The 12,751-nt window shown below is 39.5% G+C and overlaps 1 protein-coding gene across 12 annotated transcripts in view; it reads left to right on the top strand.

The window, feature by feature from the left end:
* SNX10 (sorting nexin 10) overlaps positions 1-12,751 on the top strand; it is a 75,128-nt gene that overhangs the window by 46,884 nt on the left and 15,493 nt on the right. The window contains exon 1 of one of the 12 annotated variants that reach the window (XM_072764600.1): positions 1,855-2,006. The exons of the other annotated variants lie outside the window; for them this stretch is intronic. The gene's annotated coding sequence lies outside the window, so the exon portion shown is untranslated. Of the gene's footprint in view, positions 1-1,854; positions 2,007-12,751 lie in introns of those variants that run through there. 12 annotated transcript variants of the gene reach the window in all.

Raw genomic sequence — 12,751 nt, forward strand, 5'->3', positions numbered from 1 at the left:
AGGGAGAAGCAGGCTCCATGTACCGGGAGCCCGACGTGGGATTCGATCCCGGGTCTCCAGGATCGCGCCCTGGGCCAAAGGCAGGCACCAAACCGCTGCGCCACCCGGGGATCCCCAAGACTTTCTTTTTAATTAGAAGAAGATTTATTTTAAATTAAAAAATTTTTTAACTTTCTAAATTTTTTGCTTAATAATTTAATCACTTGATTTTTATTATAAACTCACTTCAATTGATAAAAGCCACACAGATTTTAACCAACTACATAAAGTATTTTATTGATCTTGCATAAGTCCTTTAAAGATTTTATTTATTGATTTGAGGAGTGGGGAGGGGCAGAGGAAAAGGGAGAGAGAATGTTAAGCAGACTGTGCTTAGTGTGGAACCTGACCTGGGGCTCGAATTCATGACCCTGAGATCATGACCTGAGCCGAAATCAAGAGTCAGATGCTCAACTGACTGAGCCACCAAGCACCCCCCAAAGTCTTGTAGTATAAATAATTAAATAATAATATAACATTAAGAAATTTTAAACTAGAAAGTCCTTCAACTGAAGAGGAAAAAAATACAGTAAGAAGAAAGAGGTTTAATATTTGGAAGTTTAGCCTCTGTCAGCAAGGACCTAAGCATAGTCAGGCTAGGTTCTGGATGTATTGTAATTTAGTGCTTTTCATCACATATCAGTCCATTGTCTACCCGTGGCTGGAATGATCTCCTGGTTTCTAACGCATTGCTCTTAGAGCAAAGTCAAAACTCCTAAATGTGGTTTCTAAAGCCCTGTATGATCGGTCCCTGCTTCTTTCCCTGGCCTCATTTTCTGCCTCTCTCTCTACCCGGATGCACTTCTCACTTCTTATTTTGGAGCTTATTTTGCAGACTTGAATGTTCTGTGCACTCTGGGCCCCTGAGCTTTCACAGATGTTTTCCCCACTGCTTGGAATAATCTCTCTTCCTCTAGACTTCACTCCATGTTGACTGGCTAACTCCTCCTTATCCTCAGGCTTCCACTTAGAAGTCAAGAAGAGGCTTTTCTAAAGCCTCAATTACAAAATGTATTTTCATCTCACCACCTACCCTGTAGTCAATGTAGTTAGAAGTGGAGGAGATTTTGGTTGAGCCTTTAAATCTTCTGGTGCCTGGTTGTTGTTTAGTGGAAATAATTCAGGTCCCACCTGACTGCATATGTAAAGGCTGAATGCAATATCACTGATTGTTCTAGTATCTAGACTCAGGAGGCAATGTGTGTAAAGCACTTTCCACTCGGTGCCCATAGCAGACTTTACTAATTAATCTTGACATTGGCACATGGATTGAGACCTATTTACCATCCTTGTTTAAAACTGAGACAGCCAGGAGTGATATGTTGGTTCTACCTAACTGGTAGCTCTAGCCTAGAAGTTTGGTAAATTTTTTTATAGATGGTGGGGGGTGGATAACCAAATGTAGTCTCTCTCGTTAAAATAGCTTTATTATTGTAATAAATCTATAGAGAGAGGAGAACAGGGAACGAGAGTCTCCCTTGTTAGTTAAACATGTTCCATTTGCACATTGGTTTGGATTCCCAGGAGAGCAGTATCCAAGCTGATGGATCTTTCCCATAAAAAGGCCTTGGCATTGGGCCATTGTAAAATTAAAATGAATTCAGATTCATTCATGCGTGCAACTTTAATTTACAATTAAAATATTATGGTTACATATTTTAATAAGAATAATTAGATGGGCCCAACTGAATCAACTCTTCTGTTTAATGAGATAGAACCCAGAATCCTAATGAAAAGGCAGGTGACTGTGTCAGAAAACATGTTTCAGACTGTCTTTCCATGGAATCAGGCATTTTCATTCTTTTTATATTCCAGTGTCCAGAGCAAGCAGTTGAGTTTTTCTGCATTATTAAAGACCCTCGCTTCCTGCCATGTTGAGCTCCTCTGTGTGATGTGTCGATAAACAGTTCCTTCCTGCTGGATGATGTTTTATAAGGTCCCACATTCTGGTCCCTCCAAGGCACTGGGTTTGTCCCTCTGCCCCTGGTGTGAATGTGATGGTTCTGCCTATGTGATATGACCAGAAGGGTGGGCTGAAACCCCTTCTGTGTATGTGGGTGTCGGGGTGGATGTATATCTCCCCTGCTGCCCTGGATCACCATGGCCAGATTCTCCCTTGAGAAATTTATATCTTTAGGGCAAGGGTTTTTCTTCAAAATGTACATACTTCATACTGGACAGCAACTATCGGTCATTGGCACCTTAGTGGCAATAAATCCTGCAGCTTTATGGCAGCAGATATCCTGAATGGAGCAGACCCAGGTGGACCCAGGAGAATTCCAGGTGCCACGAGGACCCTGCCAGCGAGGGAGGAGACAGGGCCTGCAGGGAGGGATATGAGGGATGTGCTGCTATTTTGTTTGTGTTGCCTCAAAACGTAACATTTACATATTTGGGATATGTTTGTACTGACTGATGGTACCCTTTTGGGCTTCCTCTAGGAAAGCATGCTTTTGTTACTGGGAAGCTGGAAACTGGGCTGGAACCAATGACTATCATTAAAGAATATCCCATAAGCACGCCTTCCCCCTAGGTCCTGTGATCCTGGGGACCTTGAAGGGAAGTGACAAGACAGAAATCTCTCCTACTCCCCCAAATGAATTTTTTGGTAATTTCTTTCTCCTTCCTTCCTTGCTATTGTGATGTGATATTATAATAGGGGAAACTAGATGTAGGATATATGGAGATATTTCTTTATATCTAAAACTGTTCTAAAATTAACACTTTTAAAACAAACTACACTGAGGGGCACCTGGGTGGCTCAGTGGTGGAGTGTCTGCCTTAGGCTCAGGTTGTGACCCCGGGGTCCTGGGATCGAGTCCTGCATCAGGCTCCCTGTGGAGACCCAAGCCAAGGCAGACGCTCTACCACTAAGCCACCCAGGTACCCCAATGAATAAAATCTTTAAAAGAAATAAAATTACACTGAATTATATATGCTCACATATAGAGGTTTCTAAAAGATTGTGCAGTAAATAAAGCAAGGTATAAAACAATATTTATATTATACTCCCATTTGTGTTAAAAAGTATAAATATGATATATAACATATGTGCCAATGACATTTAATATATGTAATAATGTATATATAATATAAAAATATATATTACATAATATATAACAAAAATACATAAAAGCCCTTGTTTAGTTGGACAAAAACCTGGGAGTCTAGTAAGGAGGGGGGCTTCATTTTCATGGTGTACTCATCTGCTTTTGAAGTTTTATATATATCCTTCTTTAATTACATACATGTTTTATCCTTACAGTAATGAAATAATTCTATTTTTAAAGATAGATAAGTTTTAGACTGTCATTATGATAATGGCATCAATAAATGTTGAACAATGGTTAACATTTCAGATCGATTTCTGACTTGCTTTCACCTTCGAGCGCCACATTTGTTCCTTTTCATCAAGCACTTTGCCTGGGTTGACCCCCCCGCCCCTCTTCCCGCTCTTCTTTCCTTTTACTTTCTCTGGTTTTAACTTTTCATTATGAAATTTTAAACATACACAAAGCAGAAAGAATAATATAATGAACCCTTATGTACCTAAGCATTCAACAATTAATACATTATTAATTAATGACCAAACTATGCCCCCACCCCTATCTGTTTCCTCCTATCAGACAGTGAATTATTTTGAAACAAATTCTAGACATTGTGTATTTTCATCTGTAAATATTTCCATATTCATGTCTAACAAATGACCCTTCTTAGGAACCAACCATATTATCACACCTTAAATAATTAACATTAATTCTTTCATACCATCAAATATTCAGTCAGTGTTCAAGTTTTTCTGATTCTGTTGGTGGGGTGGAAAATATATATTGGTTGTTCTAATCATGATCCAAATAGGGACCACACATGGCATTTGGTTCATATATTTACTAAAGTCTGTTATTCTGCACTTTTTTCCCTTTTGCAATTTATTTGTTGAAGAAACTGCATCTTTTGTTTATAGAGGTTTTCACAAACTGAGTTTTGCCTATTGTGTCCTTGTGGTGTGGTTTAACACAGGTTGGCAATTCTTATTGCAAAAGATGAGTTTTTTCCACTGCACTTTTCTTAATGTGTTATGAGATATAAAGATAACTCCTTAATTTGGGACACTGCTTGTGTAAAGAAGTTTGCAACATCAGGAATCCTTCATTACTGTAAGGATAAAACATGTATGTTAATTAAAGAAAGATATATATAAAACTTCAAAAGCAGATGAGTACACCATGAAAATGAAGCCCCCCTCCTTACTAGATTCCCAGGTTTTTATCCAACTAAACAAGGGCTTTTATGTATTTTTTGTTATATATTATGTAATATATATTTTTATATTATATATACATTATTACATATATTAAATGTCATTGGCACATATGTTATATATCATATTTATACTTTTTATAAATATTGTTTTATACCTTGCTTTATTTACTGCACAATCTTTTAGAAACCTCTATATGTGAGCATATATAATTCAGTGTAATTTTATTTCTTTTAAAGATTTTATTCATTGGGGTACCTGGGTGGCTTAGTGGTAGAGCGTCTGCCTTTGGCTTGGGTCTCCGTTGTATGTCCTATAAAAGGCAAGCCTAAGTGAATCTCATCCAAGTTATTTCTCCTGAAGTAATAAAAGCTTTCTTAAAAAAATCATCATTCAGAACTGCCAGAGCATGGCATTTACACACCCCAAGCTATAAAATGGCAAGTAGCATCCCTTGTACTGTATCTTTTAGGTGATTTGTCATAACTATTATTAGGAAATACGAAGCTTACTTGATACATTCCTTCTGCCTTTCAAGCTTGTTATTTGTAAAGAATGCAGTGTATAAAATGGGCTAAATTTTAGTTTAGGATTTGTTATGTGGGAGTCCTGAACAGAACCCTGGTCAATAAGATATTGGTTAAATTCTGCAATTTAGAACAGTGCCTAGCACAGAGTCAGTGCTCTTTAATTGAATGAATGAATGAGTCCTCAGTTTAAATGCATAACCATGTAAAACATACTTTGGAATAGGGGAAAAAGAAATGTCCTGAGAAAGTGAACACAAAATGAAACAAGTTTTTTGTTTTTGTGAAAGAAAATTTTCATTAAACCTTTAAACAATGAATACTTAGTAATACCTAGAGGTCTTGATTTATTAGCATTTGTCCCCCCTACTCATCTTTTTGTAATCTGAGTAAATACTCTTACAGTTAGCACATAGTTATGTTTACTGTGCTATAAATATAAAGCAGGGCTACAGTGAAAATTTAAAAAAGACACACACACCTATCAAAATGGCTAACATAAACTGTAGCAATACCACCACCAGTAACAGGTGGTGGTGCAGTGATACTGCACTGTGTGGCCACCCCCATTTCCCTGATAGCTAATGACCTGGCACCCCTTTTCCCGTGCTTGCTTGCCCTCTGTGTGTCCTCCTTGGTGAAATAGCTCTTTGGGTGCTTTGCCTATTTTCTAATGGGATCCTTTCTTCAGATGTTGAGTTTTGGGAGTTCTTTACGGGTTCTGGGTACAAGCCCTTTGAAGGATGTGTGATTCATAAGTATTTTCTTCCATCTGTCATTTGTCTTTACAGCTTCTTTGCAAGATCTTTTGCAGGGGAAAGATTTTAGTTTTGGTGAGGTCCCATACATCACCATTTCCTTACGTGGGTTATCCTTTTGGATCAAGTCTTAGAACTCTTTGTCTAGGCCTAGGTCCCAAAGATTTTTTTCCTAATCACTTTATGTTTACATTTAAATCTGTGATCCATTTTGAGTTAACTTTTGTAAAAGGTATGAGGGTCAGGTCGAAGTTCATCTTGGGCCTGTAGATGTTAAATTGGTGCAGAACCACTTGTTGAAAGGTTATCTGTCCTTCATTGAATTGTTTTTACATGTTTGTCAGTAATCAGGCATATTTGTATGGGTCTATTTCTGGGTTTTCTGTTCTATTTCATTGATCTGTGTACCTCTTCCAGTACCATATGGTCTTGATTACTGTAGCTATCTAGTAAGCCTTGATGTCAGGAAGAGGTATTCTTTTCACTTAGTTCTTTTTCAGAATTATTTTGGCTATTCTAGGGTCTGTCCCTTTCCATGAAAATTTTAGAATAAGTTCATCTATGTCTTCAGAACATCTTACTGGGATCTATACAAGAATTGCATTAAACCTATAGATCAATTTGCAGAGAATTGATCTCCTTACTGTGTTGAGTCTTTCAGCTCTTGAACACAGTATAGACATATACTTACATGGATATATACAAAGAAGTATAAACCTCTTTGATTTGATTGCTTTCAACTGCATTGTGTAATTTTCAGCATATGGCATTTGTACATCTTTTGTTTTTGAATCATCTTTGTAATCAATTGGTTGGTTAATTCTCAAACATTTCATGAGGACTTATGTGCTAATGCTGTGCTTGGGGCTAGAAATATAAAGGTAGAATAGAAAGCCTTGGAAAAATGCATGTTTTTTGAACTGGTATTTTAGCTGATAACAAAGATGATAATTTTCCCCCCCTCCACAATAATATGATTACAGTGAAAATGGAGGTTATCTGAGATTTATCATTGCTAAAAGAACCACTAGACAGAACATGTTTGAGAGCACAGGCTTTGGAGCAGGGTTTGAGTTTGAAACCTAGCTCAGCTTATTGGCCATTTGGTTTTGGGCCAGTTGCTTAAGCTTTAGAAGCTTTACTTTCCTTATATGTATAATGGGATGTTAATATTATTGACCTGTTAGGATTGTTGTAAAGATGAAAGAGAAACATATATAAAACACTTCTCACAGTACCCTATGCAGTATGGTTATTTTTATTGTTAATTTCATCTCCTGTCCAGGCTAAGGAAAAGAAAAAAGACCAGGTAGACAGATAAATGGACAAAGGTTGAACCTGCGATGTTGGGGGCTACGGGGGACAGGGTGTATTGAAATCAAAGAGTGATTATTGTAAGAGAACACAGGAATTAGATTTTTCAGAGTCTAGCAGTCTTTCTTTCTTCAGAAGCCTTTTCCCACATGGAGAACAGTAGGGATCAGTTAGTTTAAATTTTTAATTCTACTCTGCCTGGCTTCTTCCTTCATACTAGATATAGTCATTAGGCCCAAGAAGTCATTAAAGTGTTTAATAAGGTTATTAAATTGACTAACTGCTGCTGCTGAAGCAATTTTCATAGGAAATCCATATGATTCTAGGTATGGAACTCGGAGCTGTCCTCTGTGGCTGACAGGCTGTCAACATTCCTTTGAAGGATGGTGGGCAGCATCGTGAGGGATGCGTCTAATTAAGAGATTATAGGTGAACCTTGGCTTCCTGGGTGTGCTATTCATAGCTGGAAGCATGGTGAAACTTCACTAATTCCTACTAATTGCAAGGTGGGGGAGGGGAGGCCCATCTGAATCATAGAATATTTTAAAATAAATGTACTTTTATTACTTTCAAGTACATATTTTAACTCCAACTAGGCAAACAAATTGTTGTCTGGTACAGGTCTTAGGGGACCCAAGTTATTGAAGCTATCAGAATGATTTTCAATTATTTCTATGTAAATAGGTGCTTCTGGAGTTCTTTAGGGTGCTCAAAAACAGTTTGTTCTCATAGATCTTAAACATTGCTCCTGTAGCCATATGCTGTTAATTGGCACACCCTTAGAGGAAGGGGTTTGTTAAATTAAGATAAACTTTAGACCAGCTGCTAAATAACTTATCATTAATTCACGGACTCCAAGAACCCAAGTGGATGAGGATTTTATTTCAATTGAAGTTTGATCTCATTTTTTCCCCTAAAGGCAGTTCATTCATTCCTGCAGGCATTCATTTATTTATTAAGTGATATTAATGGAGTACATTGGCTGTGCACTTATGTCCTACATGAGAGCCTGCACTCCCCTGAAGGAGCTCAGCATCCGGTAGAGGAGACCTTCGGGCATGGGTAGCCCAGTAAGCTGTGGTGAGCAGAGACAGGGCCCAGAGGCATTAGCGGCTTAGAGAAGGATCAGCTTAATCAGACTAGGTGAATCAAAGGATTTCCAGACACTGAATTGCATTTTGAAAAATGAATTTGCGTTAGCAGAAAATGAAGGCAAGAGACAGATGATGGCAAAAAAGAAAGAGGAAAGGGGGGGTAGGGACAGCAGTCCAGGACGCGGGAATAGTATATTCAAAGGTATGGAGGTGCAAACTGGCATGTCCTGTAGGGGGACCTTTGTTAAGCTTTTGCAAATGAGTAGAGTGAAAATCATGAAAGACTGTTGGGCTAGCTAGGGAGCCTGAACTTGATCTTGAAGATTTTGGGGCAGGTTTTGAAGGGGCATGTTTTAAGCAGGACAATGTGACATCACTAGATGTGTGCTTTGGGGCCATTCTTCTCTTAGTGTGGGGGATGAATTGGGTACAGGCCCAGAGATCAATTAGCCACCTATGCACTGATGTTGGGCAAGTGGTTCTTGAACCAAAGCAGTAGCAGGGGGAATAGAGTTGTGGGTGGTTCAGAGGAGGGTGAATCTTGAGAACTTGGGGGATGCCCAGGTAGCTCAGCAGTTTAGTGCCTGCCTTCGGCCCAGGGCATGACCCTGGAGTCCCAGGATCCAGTCCCACATCCGGCTCCCTGCATGGAGCCTGCTTCTCTCTCTGCCTGTGTCTCTGCCTCTCTCTCTCTCTCTCTGTGTCTCTCTTGAATAAACAAATAAAATCTTAAAAAAAAAAAAAGAATCTTGAGAACTTGGTCAGTGTGGATTTGGGAGGTGAGTCAAAGAGAGAAGTCTAGGGTAACTGGGTTTCTGGTGGGTTGGCTGGAAATGAGGTGGAGAGCAAGAGGGTGTGGCAAGAGTGTGGCCTCTGTGCTCATGGGACCACTAGGCAAGAAGCTGGATATGTATGTGGAGAGATGCCTGGGCTGGGATGGAGATGGAATCATCAGCTCATGCTGGGTGCTTGAAGCCATATGTTTGGATGAGATCATCCTGGAAGTGCAGCAGGGTGTGAGGAACAGCAGCTGGGGATGACACTCAGGGGGCCACAGCAGTGTTTAAGAGAGTGAGAAGGGAAAAGCTCACCATCCGCAAAAGAATAGTGATATTTAGCACTCCAAGTTAAAGATTTTCAAGATTGAAAAAATATTTAGAATCTTAGCACCATAGCTAATTTTGTGCATTTATTTTTTTTTTTTTAATTTTATTTATTCAGGAGAGACACAGAGAGGGAGGCAGAGACATAGGCAGAGGGAGATCCCAGGATCTGGGATCATGACCTAAAAGCCAAATGCAATTGCTAAACCACTGAGTCACCCAGGCATCCCCAAACTTGTGCATTTAAAATGCATCGCTGTTCTTTTTTTTTTAAGGTTTTATTATTTTTTATTTATTCATGATAGACACACACAGAGAGAGAGAGAGAGGCAGAGACACAGGCAGAGGGAGAAGCAGGCTCCATGCAGGGAGCCGGATGTGGGACTCTATCCCAGGACTCCAGGATCCCGCCCTGGGCCAAAAGCAGGTGCTAAACCGATGCGCCACCCAGGGATCCCCTGCATTGCTGTTCTTAGAAGACTGTTCCCCATCCCCCTGCCCGGCATAGTTTTAGAATATGTATTCAGCATACCCTCCCCTATGTAAAGATTAGACTTAATGAGTGATAATAATAGTAGAGTCTGAGAATTCCAACCCACGGAGATGAAGAAAGGATTTTTTTACTGTAATTTGTCATTATGCTGTCCATTCCTTCTACAAATATTATGAGGGACTTGCTCTGAGCAAGTACTGTGAAGTATTTAGGTCAGTGTTTTACTGAAAAATTACAGTGTTAAAGTGTTTGCTGCTGGGTTCTTAAATTAATAGTTTGTACTTTAAAAAATATATACAGTTGGTTTAGCTTAATTGCTTCTTGCCTGTGTCTGTGGGAAGGTCTCAGTGCTTTGGGTTATAAGCATTTTCCTTTCTATGTAATAATACTTTACATTCACATAGCACTGAAACATTTTGTTTTTTGTTTTTTTTTGTTTTTAGGAAGGGTATGAGCAGGGGTGGTGGGAGAGGCAAAGGGAGAGGGGGAGAGAGAGAGAGAAGCTTAAACAGGTTAAACAGGTTCCACCTCTACCACGGAGCCTGACATGGGCTCGATCTTGTGACCCTGAGACCTGAGCAGAAATCAAGAGTCTGACACTTAACCAACTGAGCCACTGGGGCACCCCTATATTCACATAGTGCTAAATGAAAAATTTCGTAGCATTTTCACCAGTGTTTTATAATTTGATACTCCTAACAAACAGCTGAGATAAGTTGGAACAAGCGTTATTCCCATTTTCCAAATGTGGAAACAGGCTCAGTGAGTAAGTTAATAATTTAGAAAGTGGATAAATCAAAATTTATTCCTAGTCTTGTGACCATAATCACTGCTCTTTCCATGAAAAGGGATATGTTACTCACAGCTTACATGTTAACAGTTGGACAGTAGCAAGCAAATAGGGGAAAAGAGCCCTGATTTTTTTTCAGAACTGTTTGTCATTGCTACCATCGTTAATTAATAGTATGTCGAGTGGTTAGGGGGTTTGTGACACTGTAGTAGCTGTGGGTTTTATAGTTTTAGTTCAGAATCTTTTTAAAAAAATTTATTTATTTATTTTTTTTATTTTTATTTTTTTAATTAATTTTTATTGGTGTTCAATTTACCAACATACAGAAAAACACCCAGTGCTCATCCCGTCAAGTGTCCACCTCAGTGCCCGTCACCCATTCCCCTCCAACACCCGCCCTCCTCCCCCCTTCCACCACCCCTAGTTCGTTTCCCCGAGTTAGGAGTCTTTATGTTCTGTCTCCCTTCCTGATATTTCCCAACATTTCTTCTCCCTTCCTTTATATTCCCTTTCACTATTATTTATATTCCCCAAATGAATGAGAACATACACTGCTTGTCCTTCTCCGATTGACTTATTTCACTCAGCATAATACCCTCCAGTTCCATCCACGTTGAAGCAAATGGTGGGTAAAAAAAAGAAAAAATTTTTTTAAATCATAAGTTTGCAGCACATTGACAAATGGGTTTCCTTTCTTTTCATTTTTTTTAAAAAAAGCCCACTATTTCAGTAACAGGTACATGGCTTCTGCTGTTAATATAGAACATTCTGCTATTGGAAATTTTTAATTTCCCTTTTGGTAAATTCAAGAACTCCTGCCTCTCCAAGTGGAAAAGTGGAGCTGCCAGCACCCTGTGAGGGCACATGGCTTACATGTGACCTGATGACTAGGTGCCTTCTGGCTTGAAGAGCCAGAAGGGGTGGCACAGAGTAACCTTGGCTGCTGTTACCCGTGTTGTGCCTTTGTTCAGTGTGGGCTCCACTGGCTTCTCATTAGGCATAGTGGTGACCAGGGCCCAAGAAAATGTTTTTATTTATTTATTTTTTTAAAGATTTTACTTATTTGAGAGAGAGAGTAAGCAGGGGGAGGGGCAGAGGGAGAGGGGGAAGCAGACTCCCTGCTGAGCAGGGAGCCTGATGTGGGGGCTCATCCTAGGCCCCTGAGATCATGACCTGAGCCAAAGGCAGACACTTAACTGACTGAGCCACCCAGGCGCCTCTGTTTTGATTTCTTTTAAAATCAGAAAAATAAAATGTACTTTTAGATGAAAGTAAAGGTTTTAATATATAATATTGATATATTCATCTTTATGTCAGTATAGTCATAAAGTATGATTTCTTAATATATATATATTTTTTTGTGGCAGAAAGTACCCAGGACCAGGAAAGTGAGAAGGCAGCCCTGAGTGTATGTGTGGATGGGGGATTTGGAAAAGTAAATGTCTGCCCTGGATGCCGGTCTTCTTTTCCTAACCTATTTGCCCTCTGTTCATTGATTCATTGATGACCGGTTCATTCCTTCTAAGAATGCTGGGTATGTGAAAAATACTCCAGGGAAATGAGTTAAAAACACACACACCCACAGACAGGAGATCAAGGTGAAATGTGCACGGACTCAGGCATCGTGCCTGGGTTTCGTTCCAGTTTCCATCTCTGGGCAGCTTCTCTTATAATTTAATGTGCTTTTGGGAAATAAAGGCCAAAAATGTGTAGAGCATCACTGTATGGTCATCTTGTTTTTATTGTCTGTCTTCTAAATGACCTTAAAAATACATAATGAAGAGATTTTAAAGTAAGGCTTGGAAAGATGAACTCCTAATCCCCTTATACTGAGGGGAGGCAGTGAGGCAGAAATCTTAAATTCAAGAACAAAGTATTATGTTGCCTTAGAAGGTGACACTTGATAGGTGGCAAGAGGGGATACGAACTATTTTTTTCACCTTAAAAAAAATCCTCTGTACTGAGTCTCATTTTACAATCTGTGTAACAGAATGGAGGTGCTTTGTCCAGAAAACACCATAATCTCTCTTCTGCTTCTGCTCTAGAGTGTTCCTAGCCTGTCCTTCCGATGTACCAAAACAAAGCAGTAACAAATGCCTAAAATTTCAGCTTTGATACCCCATTCTTTAGACAAAAGGTTAAAATATTTAAAATTAGATTCAATTAGGGGTGCCTGGCTGGCTCAGTTGGTAAAGCATGCAGCTCTTAATCTTGGATTTGTGAGTTTAAGCCCATATAGAGTATAGTCATTATTTAAAAATAAAATCTTTAGGGCACTTGGGTGGCTCAGCGGTTGAGCATCTGCCTCTGGCTCAGGTCGTGACCCCGGGATCCTGGGATCGAGTCCCACGTCAGGCTCCCTGCGTGGAGCC

This window comes from Vulpes vulpes, chromosome 7 (assembly GCF_048418805.1).
Source record: "Vulpes vulpes isolate BD-2025 chromosome 7, VulVul3, whole genome shotgun sequence".
Classification (NCBI taxonomy): Eukaryota; Metazoa; Chordata; class Mammalia; order Carnivora; family Canidae; genus Vulpes; species Vulpes vulpes.